Source organism: Brachycentrus maculatus, unplaced genomic scaffold (assembly GCF_059751285.1).
Source record: "Brachycentrus maculatus isolate JH-2025_06_01 unplaced genomic scaffold, ASM5975128v1 h1tg000212l, whole genome shotgun sequence".
Classification (NCBI taxonomy): domain Eukaryota; kingdom Metazoa; phylum Arthropoda; class Insecta; order Trichoptera; family Brachycentridae; genus Brachycentrus; species Brachycentrus maculatus.
This window is the reverse complement of record NW_028280963.1, coordinates 678,140-700,950: the sequence shown is the minus strand read 5'-3', so window position 1 is coordinate 700,950 and position 22,811 is coordinate 678,140. Positions and strand designations below refer to the sequence as shown.

The following is a 22,811-nucleotide window of genomic DNA, read 5'->3' as shown; positions in this document are numbered from 1 at the left end:
TTGATCAAAAACTAATCACAAAATATTTTTAACATTAAGAGCTAGCTAGCTATGGTAAATAAGTTTCATTAACTGAGTCGTCACTTTTTGGAAATATCTATCCAATTTAAATTTAAGTTTTATTTGGTAATAATAAATTAATTAATATATAAAACTAAGAAACAACTCTTACCCCCTCTTTATTCTTCAACGTCCTAAAAATACAAGTCTAAATTTTAGACTAAGCTTCTCACATGGTATTTGCAAATGATGCGGAATGCATCGAAATACGCGTCACAATAGATTTAAAGAAAAAGTGGTTTTAACCAAAAAAATATTAAAAATTGTAAAAATTTAACCTGGAATGATATTTTTTTATTTTTTATTTTTAAGTTTTATTGAAATGGGAGCATAAATCGTTGTTTTTAATAAGTATCTACGTTTAATTACCTAACATAATTTTCCTTCTCTGGAGTATTAATTTTCTAGTATTATTTACTTGTATTATTTTTTGACATCTCATCAAAGAGGAAGAAGAATATGGAAGTCTGAACATTTCCGGGGCTGACGACCGTCAAAACGGCGACGTCAATTGACGGTCGTCAGCCCCGTAACTGCCCAGACTTCCATATTCTTCTTCATCTTTGATGAGATGTCAAAAAATAATTTGAAATTTACTCCTGTAATCGGAGATAATCCAGATTTTGTGAACAAGTATTTGGACACACTCAAAATATTATTTACTTGTGCTTTTTTTTATCAAAACATCCAAAGACACTCGTCCGACGTAAAAAAAGTTATCGGTTTATTAAGCTGGACGACGGCGGTATGAAAATATGTTTTATATGTCTATATAATATTTAACTGTTCCTTAAACTAGTAAGGTTCGTTTTATTTACTTCTTTCCCCGTATTATTTTATTGTACCGGGAGAACCAAAATGTATAAAAAGTAAAATAAATAACCTCACAACACAGTCGTAATATCTTTTCGCGTATCGCTTACTCCTTTCAAGAACGTCATAAATCAAAAATCGTCCATTTTGAGTTGTGCATGTTTTCGGAATGCCCAGTTTTCGTAAAAATCACTGTTTTCGTAAAAAAATATCACAAATCGCTCACTCCTTTCAACAACGTCATATATCAAAAATCTTAATTTTCAGTTGTGCATGTTTTTGGAATGTCCAGAAAATGTACTATATCCCAGCAAAAGAGGCATTTTTTCAACTTAATATTTACCCGCTACAGGGTAAAAAGTGTTGTTTTTGCATTTCGAAGAAAAGGTATTGTTTAATTATTTTTTTAAATATACTAAATATGTTTCAAATAGAGAAAAAAACCTTCAGGTTTTACCTTAAAAGATCTGTTGCACAGTAAAAAGTTCAGTAATTGGCTTGATGTTTATTTTTAATACATTGTATTACATATATAATATTTTTAAACTTTAAAAACGTTCTCCTGAAAAATCAAGTTTTTTTTTATTTATGACGTTCTTGAAAGGAGTGAGCGGTATGTCGAGTCTCGGGAAAACAAAACACAAACAAGACATATTTGTTTTTATTTTTCTTTACGTCATCAAAATTCGTTTGTCTCTCTATAAACGAAATCGATAATTTTCCATTCACTTACACAAATATGTAGGGTTCACGTCGCTTGTGGATGTTCCTCCGTTGAATACGTCGTAAAACCCAAGAGTGCGATGGATAAAGTACACGCAGTGCAGGTGTTGTCAGCACTCTGGCACGCGAGCTTCAATTTGTACAAATCTAAACACGTAATTTTATTCATTAAAAAAAAAACTGTAATAAAATTGCTGTAACGTGACTGACCGAATTCTTTTCGCTACTTAACTAACTAACCAACATGCCGCTTCCCCAAAGTAGACACAGATAATAGAACGCCACATTAATGTCTTTGAAAACAATCTTTACCTCTTCCATATTTACGCATCCCCTCATATACAACGGCCGATTATTCCGACTCCCCGGACCTGAACACTTTCAAGTATTTGAAATACTCGATCATGTCAAATTTTCTTTAATGTTTTAATTTTTTAATTCCTTTTTTTTCTCCTTATTTGCACTTAATGATGCATTGAGCTCTACGCTGGAGCGACTCGATTTATTTTAATATGATTTAGGCTTCTGATAATGTATTATGATATTTAAATATTCTCAATATTAACACATGTTGGGTTGAAGCACAATAAGTGTTGTTAGTATATTTCTTTCATTAATTTTCTCATCTTCAAGTGTATTTTTTAGAATATTTACCAAAAAATGTATCTTTTTTTTTGTTTACGTAGGCATTATCCACGCAAGAAAAAGTAAAATGTTAAGTATTTAAAAAAAATAACGCTTCTTAAAAGTTCACATGGATATCAAAAGCGCACTGCATACAGAACTTTGGCCTTACGTAAAAAAACTCTACTATCGTTTTTATTAAGTTTGGTTTATTTCAGTCGGGTTGTGGTCCCATCTTAAGTATCTCAGTTTGTGGGTATGAAAAGTTCGACCTCCGTTCAGCCACAACTTGATTTCTATTTTCAAACACATGTTAAGAATATTACATTTGAATATACCAAGTATTTATTTCAATGTATTATAAAATGTTACACTAGTGGCATTCTTTGTCGTTCTTTCAACCATTAAAAACATTTATTTATTTTTACTGTGATCAGTCTCAAAACATCTATTTCATTCCCAAATAAGTACATGTTAGAAACCTTGACTCTTAAGAAGTTTTATTGAAGACTGAAAACAGTAGATTGAAATATATTTTTGTGTACGTTTTCATAGAAAAATGTTGAGTATTCCTTCCGATCGCTACATAACCGTTGAAACTAATAATGCCATAAAGCCACGCTGGGTGGTAATCAAACATACATTATCCTCGTGTAACTTCACCTTTTTCCTGTTAATGTTACATGTCATTTGGACTCGCAGTAGAAGGTTGCCAGTGCGTGCAATGAGGGGGTTTAAGGATAAAGAGAGAGGAATTCATAAAAAATTCAACCGCATTTTCCGGCCCCAGTGGATAAGAAGGCGATGGAAAATTTAAAGCAACGATAAGATTGTATCGTATATTCACAGTTTATTCATAAGCTAGATAAATGCTATGAATTCCATACGAGCAATTTGTCTTTCTAAAAAAAGCTCCTTCTGCTATTTATTTAGTATTTAATTTCTGCAATGCTTTTATACAAAATATTTTTTTTTAAATTATAAGTACTCGTATATGGTTATTGATATTCAAATACGGTTAAGGCCCAATATACGGTAAATCGCAACTTAATTTTCTTTAAACCCATGTAGCATTTGACGGAATTGTATTTTTTTTTTAACATTGTTTTTGTGTAGAAAAAAATAGTTTTTCTACGAAATAAATATATGGTTTTAAAACGAAAAGAGTTAATGAAAGGTAAGGAGTTAATAAAATATCTAAAAATGTTTTTTTAAATATGTATTCTAAGAAACAAAAAAATCAAATGTATTATTTATTCTAAAAAAAATAGGCATGACCTGACGTCCGGCTTTTAGCGTTGCCGGACACATTGAATTCTATTATTGCGAGTAAGGCCTTAAAGTGAGATTTTACAAGTTGTTATCCCTTTATTTAGGCAGCATAAACGGATTCGTATTTATACGTATAATTTAATGTTTTATATATATATATTTTTTTTTAAATAAAAAAATCAATTTCACGACAACTCTCCGCAACTTGGTAAATATTAATTGATTTGCTTTAAAATCATACCAGATTTTCAAATGATGTTAAAAAAATATAAAAATATTTTTGTCTTTAAAATGCTTTATTGATTCTTGCTTTCAAGTCATGCGTTTGCAATTTTGGTGTTGGATGTTTAATCCACTCTCGAAAGATCAACAAAATTTATGTTAAATTTTTCAACATATTACATTTAATTGCATATGAATACGGCCTATACCATACACGTGTAATCTCTTCTTTCGGAATTCGTTCAAATTAGATAGGACATTTATATATGACACATCGCTCACTCCTTTTAACAACGTCATATATCAAAAAACTTTATTTTTCAGGAGATCGTTTTTAAAATTTAAATAAATATCAAGTCATTTATTGAACTTTTTACTATGTAACAGATCTTTTTAGGTAAAACCTGATGGTTTTTTTCTCCACTTGAAAAATATTTTGTTTATTTCAAAAATTATTTTTCAAGTGGAGAAAAAACCTTTTCTTCTAAATGCAAAAACAACACTTTCTGTCCTGTAGCGGGTAAGTATTAAGTTCAAAATATGCCAATATTGCTGGGATATAGTACATTTTCTGGGCATTCCGAAAACATGCACAACTGAAAATTGTCGATTTTTGATATATGACGTTGTTGAAAAGAGTGAGCGACATGTCATGTCTCCTCATAACTTTTCTCAACAAAAAGCTTGTGCAGATAAACTCTTATGAAAGTATAGTTATCGTATTAGTTTAATCACTAATTAAAATTATAGTTATCCTTGATTATTTATGTTTCGTATTATAATATAATGAATGCTTTTAACGACTTCGGTATTTTGTTAAATCGAGTTTTAATGTCTTTCCTTACAAAATATTTACGCATAAGGCTAACTCCCTTCCCACGTTTAATTATAGGGTCTAACTTTTCTGAATGTGCCGTAAAAGGTGTTCGCCAAACTACTGTCCAGAACTTTACAGGTTAGACTGTACTAAACTACCCATTCTTGAGATTACATGTGGTGAGAATAATATAAAATATAATTAAGAAAATTTTCTATTATTCGAGAAATACCGCATACGTCAACACTATATTATTTATCGATTCGGCATAATCTTTGTAGATTGACATGTTAATAGACTTAAATAAAAAAGGGGGGAGGGTAAGGAACGGGACTTATTTTCTATCTTTTACCATTATTATCTATGTTTTCTTTTACAAACAATCCCATTTATAAACCCCCTCTCTATTTATTACCCTACTAACATCTATAATATACATCCTGAATATTTTTTGCTCATTAGTTTTACTATTAATCAGTAGATGAACGCATCTGTAATTTTCGAAACTAGTCATGTGTAATGAAATAAAACCTATTGACTTGTATTAAACAAGTGTTTATTTTTTTAAATACCTCAACCCTCTCCTTGCCATTTATCTTATTCATTTGTCTTCTTTCTCCCTTTCAAAATATTATTTTTGCATAAATGTCAGACAGTATTAATTTCATTTTTATGACCTTTTGATAGAATGATTATTCCGAAACCAAATTAGTGTTTATTAAAGTGGTATTACACACAGTGAACGATGAATGATAAGGAGAGTGTACTATTACCCTACAAATTCCACAAAGTAATGCTTTTAATATACAAAATATACTCTCCTTACCATTCATAGTTCACTTTGTGTAATACCATAAGGTTAACAATGGTTTTAATATACAATATACAACATACCTATTCGAAACTCTTTTTTTATTTAATTTTTCACAACACATGCGTTTATTTAAGATATATTATCTCCAGAATAATTTACTACTCGCTGAGCATTCGTTAGGTATGAAATTATTGACGATTTTCCGAGTGATTTATACAACACCCGTTTACTGTAAATGCACAGAAACTTTTACGATTTATGTTTCATTTCGCTTCATAAATGCACTTTCCAAGACTCGCTAATTGTTAAGTATCATTATCAACTTCTGTTCGGTCTGAAACGACCCAAATTATCGCACTTAATAATATTTCAACTGCTATGTTAGTGATTTATAAGTTATTCCGTAAGTTATAAGTAAAGGGATGACTGGCCCACCCTCGAGACGCAGGGGTAACTTTGTGGAAGTCTACAAATGGCTGCGATCCAGATGAAGAGTTCCTTGGGAGAGTTTTTCCCTCTCACACTCTCCTCGCTCTCCACTTTCTAGAGCCCTCTTGTGACCCACAATGATATGATAACTTCGGCTTTAGGAAAATACTTTTACATTTTTTAATTTGTCTGCGAAAAACTCAAGGTTTTAAAGGAAATAGCTTTTTAAAGTACAAAATGTGTATTTTTAATAATATCAAAATGTTTATTTAAAAAGTACATAAGTATTTTTAATGCGTAGAAAACTAGTTCACAAAATTATTAATGTATACATTCACTAAGATAAATTTTGTGCTGTTACGAAGTACGCATTATTAAATAAAATTATATTTTATATCGCCTCTCGTCTCGTTTATAGCGAAATTTTCTTTTAAATCTTATGTGTGTATAAACCCTAATAGTAACCCAGTCCAAATGATTTGTACTTATGAAATAAATTGTATACCCTTTTGATTATAAATGTTTTATCGAACTTAGTTTTATATCTGGGGATAAAGCATTAACATTTTGCATCCTATCAATATGAATGGTTTTGAACCTCTATAATATGATAGGGTAATTCTTTTCTATCAATATCTTTTATTTAATTCACGAGTTTTATTTTATAATGCATAGAATATCTTCAGCGCGCTGTAAGTGAAAATGTGTACTGAAATCCATTAGGTAGAAAGAAATTCGTTTCCTTTCTCGGGAAACTGGGTTGATCCGTATATAAATGGACACCGTGACTTTTAGTACTCCGGTACATCTCCTATAGTTTATTCCCCGTGACTGGCGAGGCATCCTTCAGGGAGAGCGTTCGGCAGCGAGGGAACATTTATAGGGTGCAATTTTTTACACCCGTAGCTTCATAAGTCACACGGGACGCCCATAAAACTGGATCCTTGCGTCTCAAGCCGCGGGTCATCGCTCGTGGCGCGGCGCCGAAAAATCCCCCGCCGTTCCTAGCATCAGATTTTCGACAGAGTTAATTCAAATCTCTTTTGGCATATTCACACGACAAATTTGAGTCACGGGCCTGGCGGGGAGCTGTTTTTCCGTTGATAAAATACCGAGGAACAAGTAGTCATTTCGCAAAGTTTACGTACTAAAGAAAACGCCCGATGTGCCATTAGTCAATTTTATAGAGTCATATTGGGGGACGCTGCGGAGCCTAATATCTGCCTGTCTATATTCATAAACCTTTACATTTATTTTATATTCAAACTTTTCACTATCGGATAAAATTATTTTATACGTATTCTTATAATTTTGCATTCCCAGAAATTGACTTAATGACGTGTTCCCTGTTGTGCAACTCAATATCCTTATTTCTAAGGTTCTTAGAAAAGATTTATTTCCAGTTCATCTGCTCCAGTCTATATCCCATATGTGGCAATCAAATAAATATGATAAAATATTGTAGTATTTAATCAATACAACCTTTTACCTATAACGCAACTGGCCACTATCGATAACATACAGAAATTAACGTTTTATGTACGTAGTACTTAGTACGATGTACAAAATTTCATTAATTTTCTCTTCGGTATCATTAACTTCCTGACAATATATATTAATAATCAGTTTAAAAATGCAAAAAAACGCTTATTTTCTTTTATATAAATTATTTAATTATATACTTATACTACGTTTTCAAAGTTTTATACGTTTTCTGTTACATCGGCCCTGGATTATTTATAATGTATAACATACATACATACGTGTGTGTGTATGTATATTCAATAATTACAAAGACACTGCTCACATACGATATTATTTTATTTTAATAAACATATTAAATGTACGTGTATGTGAATCTATTTTATACTGAATAATGAATATCGATTTTACAAACAAATAACGGCTTTTTTAATGTGTTACTTTCCATAATATTTTTGTCAGAAGTCTAAAAACACGAAAAATATTTTTGTTTTGTATTTTGTATTATAGTTTATGATATGAAAAGAAAGTTATACATATTTTATTATTTCTATTAGGAGTATGTAACATATATATCGTTATCTTGTTGAATTTCATTAGATATGTGTTTGTTTCTCACATTAATAAAATAGATTAGAAATATTATTATGTTATATCGCGTGTTCAATCAGTGAAATCACAACCGATCAATCTTATTTCAAATAGCACACGATAAACTTTCTATCGAGCGTAATATATTTATTCCACATTGATAACCTTATAAATTATCTCTACTAAATTATTATTTTCTAATAAAATCGATAAAAACGTGAAAAATACACTCAGTGTGGTTTAGACTCAATAAGAATATTTATAACTACTTAAAAAAAAATTTTACTCCAGAAATATTTTTGATTACTCCCTATAATCACAATTTATTTATAAAAACTTTTCACTTATTTAACAATTGCTGTAATATTCAGATTAAATATAACATTAGATGTATTTTTTTCAATATCTTATTCCCCCTTAAGTTATTAATCGACATTATTAACGTAATTTACGTGACAGCAACACACGCAATACTAAACATTGCTCATGGCGGATATCGTGCTTCTTGACACCTCGTGTGACTAAGTATTTTCAAAGATTCCGAATACATTTCTGTTTCAAAGATTTTCGATTTTATTATAACTCGTGAAATTAAATATATCAGAAATGTGTACGTTCTATTTTATTTCTTATTCATTAAAACTGATTGGCAAACAGTAATATACATGGCCAGGTACAGCTAGTACTAGATATAGATATAAATATATATTACAAAACGTAAAGAATATATATATTTTTAAATATGATAACATTATTTTGTGTATTCATAAGTAAAAATATGTATGTAAATAATTGCATAAATACGTTATATGAGAAAATAAGTTTAAAATAACAAATTAATCATTTGACATAAGTATTTTGGTGTTCCTTTTAAATATGTGTACGTTCCCATTTTTCGCAGTACCATTTGATGGCTTGAAAATAAGAACACTTCCATTATAAAAAAGGTATTTCCATGATGCTGGGTAGATGGTGCGCAGTAGGTAGTATGCACACACGTACCATCAGCTGCCTTACATTTATATAAGTGTTCACCTGCACCCTGCACCCTGCACTTCTCACCTTTCCCCTATGCCGTGGCCTCAAATTTTCTGGAATGGATGGGGACCAAATCCATTGAGGATATTGTCTGGAGGTGGCAAGAGCGACTGTACTGTCAAAGGCTATATTTTTCTACAATAGTTCCACATTTTGTATATCTTTATTCACGTTTTTGTTACGTATGAAAGGAAAATACTTAATACTTAGATGGATTCCCGTCTTGTTGATTTATTTGTCATATTTTGGCTGACGCAGTAGTCGATCTATTGAAATACGAAACCAAGCAATAGACTCAATCATTTTATGATAAAAACTTGGAAAAATCGTTCATATTTTCCACAATAAGGGATAAATCTTTAGAAATTATCTTTAAAAAAAACCGAAATATCTTTTCACTCGTAGATAAGATTGCTTGAGATACGTCTAAATGCAGAGAAGAAAAATTTTGCGAAAATACCTTATTTTTCTTTAACTGAGATTTTGATTTTTAAAATCTTTCTTTATACCTTACAACTCTTTTAAAAATTTATCGTTGATCGGAATAACATACTTGTTTGGTGGAATATCATAGACATGTGTATGTACTTAAATATATTTTCCAAATAAAATGTTTGGTCGACATCTGTAGCTGAAAGGAAAATAAATCATTTACAATTTCTGAAGGGAATATGAGGTCTTTCATCAAATATAAATGTTGGGCAAAAATGCTTTTATGTATAACCGTGATCCGAAAAAATCGCAACACAATATTTATAAATCTCTACTTGCTGAAAATAAAGTAACAAACACGTGCTGAAAAATATCGCGGTTCGCCTTTATGAAGACCTTTCTTTAAAAAATACGAATGAATTAACCTAATTATAAAATGTGACAGTTACTTTTACAACTCTGTAACCATACTCAACTTACCAAATTTCAAGGTTATATTTAGAGACTCACATTCTTTAATAATTGTCTTCATAAAATTGTTCAAACAAAATTAAATTATGCCCAGGTTCAATGAATTCATTGCTTAAAACATATTGTTTATGGGACAAAATACCACGCATTATCAACCTACTTAATATTTTGTTTGTTCAAATGTTTCTGTTCATCGCTCCTACTTTGCGAAGGTAGTGCTATTGGTAAATATGTCGTAAAATATTCAGTAATTGATATTTTTAATCCTAGCGTAAGTAATAAAATTCTACTTGATGATATTGCAAATTGAAGCAATTATTTATTTAAATTAAATGCTTGCCGAGCGATAACATGTGACGCTCATCGAATATTAATCGTTCAATTTGAAATTAAATCATGTAGTCATAGTTAGTTTTATGACGGAGTGTGAAGCATTTTTACAGCGCAAAGCTTAATAATAAAAAATCATATTTTTATTTTTATAGTTCTTTCATAGTGTTATTAATAATTTTACAAAACGTTAAAACAAATGTTCAATGACTTACAATGGATCTCGTAAAATATGAATATCACATTAGTAGATAACATTCTCATTCCAATTATTAGGTTTACGATGTAAGACGTAAATTATCTCTAAAAATACTCACATTACATAAATAGTAATATTTATTACAAAACGTTTTACGCTTCATACATGTATAATCATGAATTTGTAGGTTAGCTGTATATTGGTAATAATAACTTTAATACTGAGAAAGAGTCTTTTTTATTAAAAAAAATACAACAAAAAAACTGCATTTTAAATCACTATTTAATATTAGTGTACGAATTTCAAAGCAGTATTTTTTTAAGGAAATGTGAAAATTTTATTTTAACTAAAAAACATTTCGTTACCAGATTTTACTAAAAGAATAAAGTTTTTTTCAAAGAAACAAAGTTTGTTTTAATTTAATCACAAATATTAAAATGAAAAACAATCTCGGTGATACAATTATTAAATTTAAAATATGAGATACATTCGGGTGAAAAATTATAATCCTCAGGTTCTCATTTAATTTTTAAAATACCCACTGATTATCACTGCAGCCATTGAAGTAATTACTTTCACCTCTGAAGTATTTGTTGTAACGATAAATTTCCCCGACTGATATTAATTGTAGGAAGCTTTTACTTAATGATTTGGTCTGAACTACCCCGCAGACCCTTTAGCCCTCCACCCCGTAGTTCCGACCCTTAGTACCGATCAGGGTTTACGTGGTAGCACTTGGGAATCGACCCACAAAGTAATTGGAAAACCCCGAGGCTCGAGTCCAGTCTACTGTTAAATTGTCATCTTTTTTTACACCCAAAAGACACCAGAGAAATGTTTTTTTGGGATTCACACGTTATTTTCTTGAACAATTGTTTATTTTCAGCCCTTAAATACTTTATAAATCTTATCGTAAAATGATGTGGCACCAACCTTGTATTGTAGATATTTAAAAAATGTATCTTTAGTACGGTATGGTTAGTAAGTATTAAATAATATTATGTTTCTTTTATTAATTGATTCGGAAGTCACTTTGAGGGAAAATCTATCCATTTTTATTTAAAGTTTCACTAGGTAAATACCACTAATTCCTAAAATCTATTCTGATAAGGTGTTTGAAAATGATGCAGAATGCATCGAAACACGTGTCACTATAGGTTTTAAGAAATAATGGCATTTACCACGTAAAACTTGAATTGAAAATATTGTGTTTTTTGTGTATATAGATAGTATGTATGTTTATATATAAATATAGTAGGTACATACCTCTTTCTTCGTGATTTTATATTGTTTATTTTTATTGTGTTTATTCATTTTTCAAAACATATTACATACATAAGTCATATATATATATATATATATATATATATATATATATATATATATATATATATATATATATATATATATATATATATATGTATATATATATATTTATATATATATATATATATATATATATATATATATATATATATATATATATATATATATATATATATATACTTATATATATATATATATATATATATATATATATATATATATATATATATATATATATATATACGTATATAATATTCCCGATGAGTAATTTCTATTTCTCATTTTGGGACATGGGATTAAGGTTAACAAGACTGGAACACAAATAATAAAGTTACAATTTTTTTTAAATAACCAAAACATGGTAAAATATAAACATGGTAAAATACATGGTAAAATATAAAAATAATTAACAGGCATAAGAAGCATATTTAATGGAAATAAATAAGAAAAACATAAGGTAAGAAGCATATTTAAAATAAACAAATGAGAATTTCGTATGAAGAAATTGATATTGATATTAAGTATTGTAAACTTATTACTTTCGACTGTTGAGGGATTAAATTAGAACAGTTTTAGTACATTTTAATTAAAAATAAAACCGTGCCTCTCGACAAAGTAAGCGAAAGCTCACTTTCAAGCTCCAACCCTAAATTGAATTGTTAATTATCAGGCATTGTTTGAAGCAGTATCGCTCAGCTAAACCTCTGTACATAATAATTATTATTCCAATTGCTGATTTATCACTTCGCTCTCTGATGAATGTAAGTTTCAACAATTGATTGGCGGCTTGTGCGGTAGGAACGTATTTTATTTGCAAGGGAGGTTTGGCATACCTTTGTAAAACGAACCAAATGATTCCAACTCGGCGGAAATTGGATAACACCCCACTTTTAGACAATGTATACTTTTATTTAAAGATTTTTGTGTATTATAAACTTTTGTTCAAATCATTTCAATCATTAAATTATAAATAAAACACTTGTTTTTACCATTTGAGTATTATATTTTGTCGACTAGTATTTTAATAATTATTTTTTGACAATTTGAGACGTTGAATTTTGTTTTCAAGATTCTTTGTGTATTATAAACTTTTATTTCAATCTTTAATCTGTTCTTTTCCCAGGGAGGGGGGGGGGGTGAAATAAATAAGTGATTTTTCACTCTAATATTTATTCAATATTATCCTGGACTGGTACCTGAAGCGGAGGGTTGATCGCCTTTTCTTCGTGTGTTAACGTTAATTTTACGACAATATATTCGATATGTATATATATATATATATATATATATATATATATATATATATATATATATATATATATATATATATATATATATATATATATATATATATATATATTATATATATATATATATATATATATATATATATATATATATATATATATATATATATATATATATATATATATATATATATATATATATATATATATATATATATATATATATATATATATATATATATATATATATATATATATATATATATATATATATATATATATATATATATATATATATATATATATATATATATATATATATATATATATATATCGAATATATTGTCGTAAAATTAAACACATTGCTGTTTCTGCTTTGACTCCGTTCATTTTATGTAAAATATATTACTCATCTCAATTATATGAATAATTTGTTAATACTTTTGTTTGAAATTAGTTATGCCCATTACGGGAGCTCCACCCGTGCGGATAGATTGATGATACAATCAGTCTAGCGACTGGCGACCCCACCCCGCCGATACTCAAGGGATACAAACCTCTTCCATCCCCATACAATCCCGGCCTTCATTATTTCTAACAAGTTGCTATTTCGCCAGCATTTGTCACCGGCACTTTGATGCTGTAATGAGGAAAATTTCCACTTAACCCAGTTTATTTTCTGCTCAGGTAATTATTAAAACGTGGCCGTAATTTCATATTGTATTTTCTCAAGAGACGCCCGAATGCGGCGCGTTTGATGAACGAATTTGTAAAGGCTAGCAGATCTGAAGACTTGAAATATTCATCGTATTTATGAACATCGCAGTCATTATAAAAATCCTATTGAAAACGTTCGATTCACGAGTTTTTTTTGTACCTGTAGATCCTATGTTTGAAGTGATAAACTACCTCACTTAAACAATATACTTTTTTTTTTAAACTTTGTGAAATTAAACAACTTTGTTTTAACCACTTTTTTATTATAAGTACACTTTAACCAACCGGTTTCAACAAAATCCTTGTTATCAGTAGGGTTTTAAAACATTAAAATACTCAAAGTTGATTACGTTCCCTTACCAAAAACATCCACACACTCCGTACGCCACATGAAACCATTATTTAAAAAATATGATTTAAAAACTCCTAAATGTTATTTTAATAATAAAAAAGTGTTTAAAACAAACTTGTTTAATTTTATAAAATTTATAAAATGTGCCACAAAGTATCTGCGAAAAACATACAAGAAAAAAATATTAAAATTATGTACATTTTATTTTTTAACATCTCATCAAAGATGAAGAAAAATATGGAAGTCTGGGCATTTACGGGGCTGACGACCGTCATAGTCTGGTTTTAAGTGATCACTTTACACACGTTTAACATTCACCAATTCTACCCATTATTGACAACCACACTACTCAAATTCTTGGAAGTTCTATATATATGAACCAATTTAGAAACCTTGTTCTTGAATCACTAGAACTTCACTAGAGACATCTATTGGTGAGATGTGAACAAGTATTTGGACACACTCAAAATGTTGTAAATATTATGTACTATGTAGTATGTACATTTATGATGAAATGACAAATTTACAGGTGTTTCAACTTTATAAAACATTTATCATTCTTCCCTTTTTATGAAAGAAGATAGAAGTCTGAGCATCCTAGGGCTTACGATCTTTAATTTAGCATCACAACTGATGGCGTAACAATCGGCCACACTTCACGAATGTATCAAAAACCTTACCGGTACGTTTGCAAAAGGATCTGATACCATTGCATATATAATATATACATGTATAAGATAATTATTGCAATATGAATGTACAACAATGGACAGAATAGTGAACGTTACAAAAGTGTATAAACTGTCTCTTAAGACAGCCAAATGCCATGTCTTAAGTCCTGGGATGCTCAGACTTTCATCTTCTTTAAAAAAGGGAAGAATGATATACGTTACATCTTAAGTTTAGACACCTTTAAAAAACCTCATTTTACATTCATTTTATTACCTTGTTCGGGATTGCTTGAATTGGACATTATTATTTCAATAAAAAAATAACATTTATATTATTCTAAATAACGCCTTTTTCTTACGCATTTTTTTATCTAAAATATAACATATTGTACAAAATTTGTTATTGATTAACAAATATTATTTATTTTATATTTTTAAAAATCTACGATAGATCAATGATAACAGGATTATTCTGTAATCAATATGTGTAAAACTATCTTCATTGTTTTATTTTATTTATTTAGTATTTGTGTTTTTTATGCTTTTTTTTATCTATGAGTACATAGTCCTATGAACTTATATTTTTTAAAGAACTCTTTAAAAAAAACTGTGCATTTAAAATCATTAATCAGCTCAGGATAAATCAAGAAAATATAAAATTTAAATAATATTTATTAATTTTGTTTTTAAATAATAAAACACAATCTTTGTTTACTTTACTGTTTTTCCAATCGGTTCGTTTTTAATAATTTTTTTAAAGTTATGAAGTGTTCTACAAACTCTCAGCAAAATACATTAAAAAGTGTATTCATTACCTTTATAATATATGAAAAATATCATTACTCAAGTAAAAAGTTTTCTGTTATCAATAATATTTTTTGGTTGTTTTTTAAACATTATACCTACGTTATGGAATTTATAATTGTCAAATCACTAGAAAAAAATAGTTATTGATACATATATCCCCACCTATTGCATCATTTTCTTTTATTTAATATGCAATATATTTAAACTGTTCAAATAGATTGTTTAACAGCTTAGAAAATTATAATTATTTATGCAACAACAAAAAAATTCACAACAACCCAACTATTTTTTGCTACAGATATTTATTTTTTACCGTTTTTTTAAAAACTTATTTTGTATTGTATTGTATATCTACACAGGTACCTACTATGCACTTAATATTTTATTTTTTGAAAATAATATAATAATGAATCTTTTATATGATATAAATGATATGTTCCACATAACTTACACCGTTCATGTTAAATGTGCGTCAAATTGAAAAGATACCTAATTAAATCTAGGTATCTAAACGTCACCTTTACAGCTATTCAGAACTATTCCCTTTCTCTTCATGGTGCTATAATACCCGTGTTGATTCATTAATAGTACAATGAGATGAGTAGGTGGTGAGATTCTATATGACCAAAATGGGAATCCTTTCTTCGAAGGGTCGATGGCCTACTAAGCCTTTTCCGATTCTATCCGTACCCAATAACCATTCGCCCTCGCCATTTATTTTCCACCCGGCACATCTTTACACTATCTTACTGCTTCAATTTCTGGATTCCTGGTATCTGATACAGCCGGACAAATTTCATTCACTCTTTTATCTTTCCACGAAAACTTGGCCCTTTAATTTTTTTATTGCAGATAATTTATGGTAGAGAAAAAAAAGATTATGTTCTTTTTGTCGTTAATTTTGACCATCATCCCACATCAAATGTCATTTAATGCCTGACAGGGAGTTCAACAAATATAAGAGATTTTTTCACTCTAATATTTATTCAATATAACCCTGGACTGGTACCTGAGGCGGAAGGCTAATCACCTTTCCTTCATGTGTTTACGATCAAGATAACACTGCGTTTATATGATGAAGTGCCCCATGCACCATTGGGATGCGGATAAGGGTTTGAAGATTAATATAGTTTTACTTTGTTTATATATACATTTATCTTCGAGTAAATACAATTTATCTCTATGGACGTGTTTATGCGTTATCACAAAGCTAACACCGATGTATAAAAGTTTTATTTGCGCATTAAGTGGTTTATTGCTTCTTGATTTACACACTTTCCGGTCGAGTTGCTAACTTTATCAAATCAGAGTTATTCGGGAAATAAATAGTTCGGGGCTGGCCAGGGGCCCTAACGAGCCCCTTAATAATACCTAGCAGTGGTAAATGAGCGGCAATAAAATGATTTATACTTGTGTAAACAAGCCCCCCCTCTGCCTGGTCTGAGTCCTGAGTCCAACCCCATCAACAGTCGCTAGTTCCTGACTTAACCCTGCATAAATTACAAATTCCTTAATCGTGTTAGAGCCATTTTGAAGTTCCGGACTATTCATGTTTATTGGATATAGAAAATCCTCAATCTATATGTAGTCATATCATATATTTATTACTTATTTATTTTTTTACAAAAATGTTAGTATACAACCACTCACCGAGATTTTGATGTCTACCGGTTTCGAGACGTACCCGTCTCTTCATCATGACAATCACTACCACAGCATGCAAACAATATAGTGATTGTCCTGACGAAGAGACTGGTACGTCTCAAAACCGGTAGACATAAAAATCTCGGTGAGTGATTATGTACTTATATTTGTAAAAAAAAAATACGTAAAAATGACTAACCACAAAGTAAATTATTTAAATATTTATAATATTGAGAATGTTTTTATTGTTGGAAAACTCGTAAAATAGGATATATTTTTTGTTTTTTATTATCTACATTTGGCCTGATGATGGAATGATTATTCCAAGACCGGTAGTTACGGAGTAATGTTTTTCAAAGTGGTATTACACAATGTGAACAATGGATGATAAGGAGAATGTATTTAATTTTTTTGATTGGGTTTCTACAATATTTGTATGGTAGAACTCCATAATTTATATTTTAAAATTTAAAATCAAACACTGAGTTTTAGGGGCTACTTAGTTGTAAGTTTTATTTTTAAAATAAATAAAAACTAATTAAATCGTGACAATCATTTCGCCTTGTAACGGCATATCAAAATGCTGTCAGGAGTTCATTAGTACCGTTTGATGGAATAGTAGTTTGATAATGCCTTAACAAGATGAAACATATGTCACTTTTTTTGTATTAAAAAAAATATTAAATATTTAACCTATTAGACCTTAAAAACAGTGTTTGGGTTTAATATTTAAAATATAGAACATATTTTACTAGAATATTTTTTCGTATGGTAATGTGAACACCTGTAATCCAAAATAACGGGCGTATTTTACTCTAAACTTAAAACAAAATATTTTTCTTTTCTTTTTCTTCTTCAAACCCTTAATCAGGATGAACGATGAGTAGGGTACTGCATAGTATTGACGCGATGTGATTTATTTTGATCCTCACTGAGAACTGAACCCGAGATGTACACCACGGTAGCCAAACGCATTAAGCACTACATTATATACATATGTATAAATAATATTTTTTTATGAAAATAAATCTATTTTTTATAATAAAAAAACGTGCTTATCTATTTAAATATCTGGATAATTTATATTTGTTCAAATGAATCTTTAAAAATATATTTTGTATGTAGGTCGACTGAAACTCTAGGCTCTTACGTTGGCAGATTTCAGACGGCCCATTCTGAAGATTTTATTTTGCGCTAAAGCCCGTAAAAAATGACAAGGGTTGGAAAAACGTAATAATACCCGCAAGGTCATCGCCTAAAGCACTTGAATAATGTCCCTAAATGTGTGTACACGTGTGCATTACATTACTCCTTTATCCCCCCCAGGCAGGTGTGGGCGCCTGATAACCGTACCTGCATAAACGACCAATTTATCCATATTATACTTTAGACTAGTCATTTATAACACTATAAATCCGCTGTCATCTGTCGGATTAAATCATTCTGTCATGATTTTTTTTTGTGAATAATGTACGCATTAGCAAAATAATTCATTTGATTTATATTATATCATAGTTCAAGGACTGTCATTCGATATACGTATGTATTATCGATAAAAATAAGAGAGGTGCACGGAGTTGGCAAAATAAGGATGAATGTAGACTGAATGCAGTCAAAATGAGTTCCTTCGCTGCATGATTGATGTTTAAATGGTGAAATTAGGAAAGAATGCAAGGCTGAGATATGCATTATCGATAAAATCAAGTGAGGTATGTTGAAATGGTTTGAACATGTGGATCGAATGGTGAGGAAAGAACGGTAAAATCAATTTATGTGGCAAATGAAGTTGGTAAAAGGAGCAGAGGAAGACCGAAAAAAACCTTGGCTTGATCAGGCATGTCAAATACTTGAAAGCAGACAAAAAACCAAATCGGCGGGAACGTATAGGGAGATGCATGGTGTGGAAGAGGCGAAGAATGTTGGCAAAAACAGAGTGGTAAGGCGTTCTATTCTCTCTGCCTACCCTGCGGGTAAGCGGCCTGATGGTTTGTAAGTTAGCTGTATTAATGTTATTCAGTATTCCCAGTGCTTAAAATCGATATAAGTGCAATATAATTCGTTATGTTTATCATAATTCCCAAGAAAAATAAATAGTTTAAAAAAACGTAAGAAAATGTAGGTAATTTATTCACTTTTTCTTTGCTTTTGATAGTTTGACAGTTGGCTTTTCTGGATAGCTATTATTTACTTTTATAATTTTTTTATTGATATTCCATGTCACTCTTAAAAAATATTAATAATGCACGATAACTATATTAAGGGGAACATTTATAGAAGATCTAGCTAATCTAAGATGCGTTTTATTACATACATAAGTTTTTTGACTAATTATCGTTGTGTTTAAAATCACTCGTAAATTATTTTTGTAGAATAAACCTTTACTACGTTTAATTTTCAAAGTATGATCGCAGTCATATCGCTCACTCCTTTCAAGAACGTCATAAATCAAATATCGTCAATTTTCAGTTGTGCATGTATTCGGAATGCCTAGAAAATGTTCTATATCCCAGCAAAAGCGCCAAATTTTTAACTTAATATTTACCCGCTACAGGGCAGAAAATGTTGTTTTTGCATTTTGAAGAAAAGGTATTGATTGAATATTTTTTTTAATAAACTCAATATTTTTCAAATGGAGGAAAAAACCTTCAGGTTTTACCTAAAAAGATCTGTTACACAGTTAAAAGTTCAATAAGTGGCTTGATAATTATTTTTAATACATTGTGTTATATTTTTAAACTTTAAAAACGTTCTCCTGAAAAATCAAGTTTTTTTGATTTATGAAGTTCTTGAAAGGAGTGAGCGATATGTTTTTCGGAATATAGTTTTAATACATTAAAGTTATTTTACTGGTAATAAAATAATAACTTTTCTAATAATCATAACTTGCTGGCGCATCGAATATTAATCTGAATTAAATGAACTGATATCCACAAAATTTTAATCCAGAACTTATATTCAGTGGGAAGTATTATATGTAATAGTAACAAAGTTTTAAAGTTGTTTTAATTAATTTTTTAAACTTGTGTTTTTTTACAGATCACCAAATACTTCATCAAATACAAAAAAGGAATTGGCAACAAATTAAGGTAGGTAATACACAATAATATTTTATTTTCTATACAATCTATCAACAAAAAATATTATCATTATAATTGACGGCGTAATTTTAAATTAGAATGATTGTTTTTATTAAATAAATCATTATTTAGAATCAAAATCCAATCAATCTAATTGATATAGATAAGTACTTTCAATACAATAATGAAATGAATTTATATTTCCTTTTTTTATGATTTTACAAACGTATTTTATTGATATGAATCCTAAATAAAAACACGTTAGATATTCGGGTTCATATAAGTTAAACGGCCGTTTAAAGTAAATTTTGTCCGCTTCCGTAATGTAATGGTAAGCACGCTCGGCTACCGTGCTGGAGGTCCCGAGGTTGATTCCCAGGGGGGGGGTTCAAATAACTGATTTTTTTACTTTTATATATATTCAATATTTTCCTGGACTGGTACCTGAATCGGAGGGCTGGTCGCCTTTCCTTCATGTATTCACGATCAAGATAATATTGCCTTTAAACGATGCAGTGCCCTATGCACTATTGGGTGCGGATAAGGGTTAGAAGGACCCTGAATTGGTACCTTATGCGGAGGGCTGATCACCTTTCCTTCATGTGTTAACATTCAAGATTATACTGCGTTTATATGATGCAGTGCCCTATGCACCATCGGGTGCGGATAAGGGTGTAAATTAATGAATTTTCAATGTGAAAGTTTATATTTTATTCGCAAGAAAATTACCTTCATACACATGGATCATCGATTTCATATCGCCAGTAAAATAGCGTTCAGCAAAATTACAAAACGAACGCTTTCGTAACACTATGCACCTGCAATCGTGGGCTTGGATGCTAATATTGTTAGAGCTTTATTTACATGGGAGCAGTTTACTTACTCCGCGCACAGTTTAAAATTTAAACCCAATTTATGAGATTACAGCCGGGTCGTGGGGCGATACTGTACCCCGTACCTCGTACGCCACTCCCAACCCTAGCTAACCCAGGCCTATACACGTGTGTGCCGACGGGCTTTTGTTAATTATATAATTTCTCTGCGGTTAGCAAACGTTAAGGTAGACGCTAGAAATATTATACATTTATTTAATCATCCATTTCATAATTTATCTTTGTTCCGCTTGCGTAGGAAAATCAAAATCATGTACTATACATATGTAAATGTGGCACGAATTTATACAGCGATATAGTTATTCTATATTTGGTCGCCTGCAGACGTTTCATCACCTGAATATTCATCTTGAAAGTCTTATCCGCATCTGGTGGTGCATAGGGCACTGCATCATATAAACGCAATTTCATCTTGATCGTTAACACATAAATGATAGGCGATCAGCCCTCCGCTTAAGGGTAATATTGAATTAATATTAAATTAAAAAATAACTTATAGTTATTTGACCCCTTTGAATCAAATCCGGGACCTCCAGTGCGGTAGCCGAGCGTGGTAACTATTACGCTACGGGGTTGGACAAAAAATTCAAAGTCAAACAAATCGTCACGTATTTGAAATGCTGTTTATTTTAGCGATTTACTACAAAGCATTTTTTATATTACTTTTTTAAGCTATCAAGACTTGTTTTAGTCATTTATTACATATCAAGGAAAAAAATAATATTTTTATATCAATATTTAATTTATTTTTTCGGCATTCCTTTGTAGCAAGTTTAACCACTTAGTAGTAAGACATGAAATGAAATTGTAAAAGGGAAACACTTATTTTTACCACTTGAGCTTATTTTATTGTAACGACTTGTTTTGGAAAGTATGAAAGTATAAACAGTTTATATTTAGACCTGAAGATGGAAGCACAACTTCCGAAACTAGTCGTTTTAATAAAATAAACTCAAGTGTTTTTCTTTCATAATTTTTCATATCAATTTATTTGACAACAAAAAACATTCGTTTTATTTTTATGATCCGTGTTCCGAAATGTTGACAAATGGCGTTTCCGCGAAATAAGGGATGTTCGCGTAAAACACTGAAAATTTCAGACGTTTTTCGTGTTAATCAAACCTGCGCGATGTTCTGGGACCAATTTGGTACGAGGTAATAAATTTCTATTTTGAAAACCTCACGGCAACATGAGCAAGTAGTAGCGCCGCGGTCCAGGGGCGGAGCAGGGCGAAGTGTGGCACATTTATTTAATCCGCACAATAAAACATCGTTACTGTAACGTTCATTGAGCCCACGTAATGCCACAGGGGTGTATTGTGAACTCGGAAAATTCTTGGCGCGGTACTACCAAAAGGCCAATAAATCGTCAATTTATTTTTGCCTCCCGCCTCTGCTCGGTATTTTACGATTTTAAATAAAAGATGCTGGATTTCAGGATGCCCGCGATATATTTTCCTTTCATGTTTGGACAATTGGAGCAGCCGGGTTTGATAGCGGCATTGTCCCGGTTATTAATGACGTGAACAAGTAATGGTTTCTGCGTCGGAAATTTAAAATTCATAAATCTAGCTGTGAAGAGTTATTCTTTAGCCCAGATGAAATCTGATATCATATGATATTTGGTGTAATGTAGATATCTTCTCCTTACTCCTTTTGGTTCACTTTTCCAATAGGACATGCCGTTTGCTTCAAAGCATTTTAAATATTCTTCTTCTTCAAACCCTTCTCCGCACCCCAATGGTGCATGGGGCACTGCA

At 30.3% G+C, this 22,811-nt stretch overlaps 1 protein-coding gene and 1 pseudogene across 1 annotated transcript in view; one reads left to right on the top strand and one right to left on the bottom strand.

Moving 5' to 3' along the window:
• Positions 1-22,811, top strand: part of fz2 (frizzled 2) — a 200,360-nt gene that overhangs the window by 11,549 nt on the left and 166,000 nt on the right. The window contains exon 2 of the mRNA XM_088264024.1: positions 20,118-20,167. The gene's annotated coding sequence lies outside the window, so the exon portion shown is untranslated. The remainder of the gene's footprint in view (positions 1-20,117; positions 20,168-22,811) is intronic.
• LOC148307060 (histone H2A-like) overlaps positions 1-22,811 on the bottom strand; it is a 79,132-nt pseudogene that overhangs the window by 38,829 nt on the left and 17,492 nt on the right.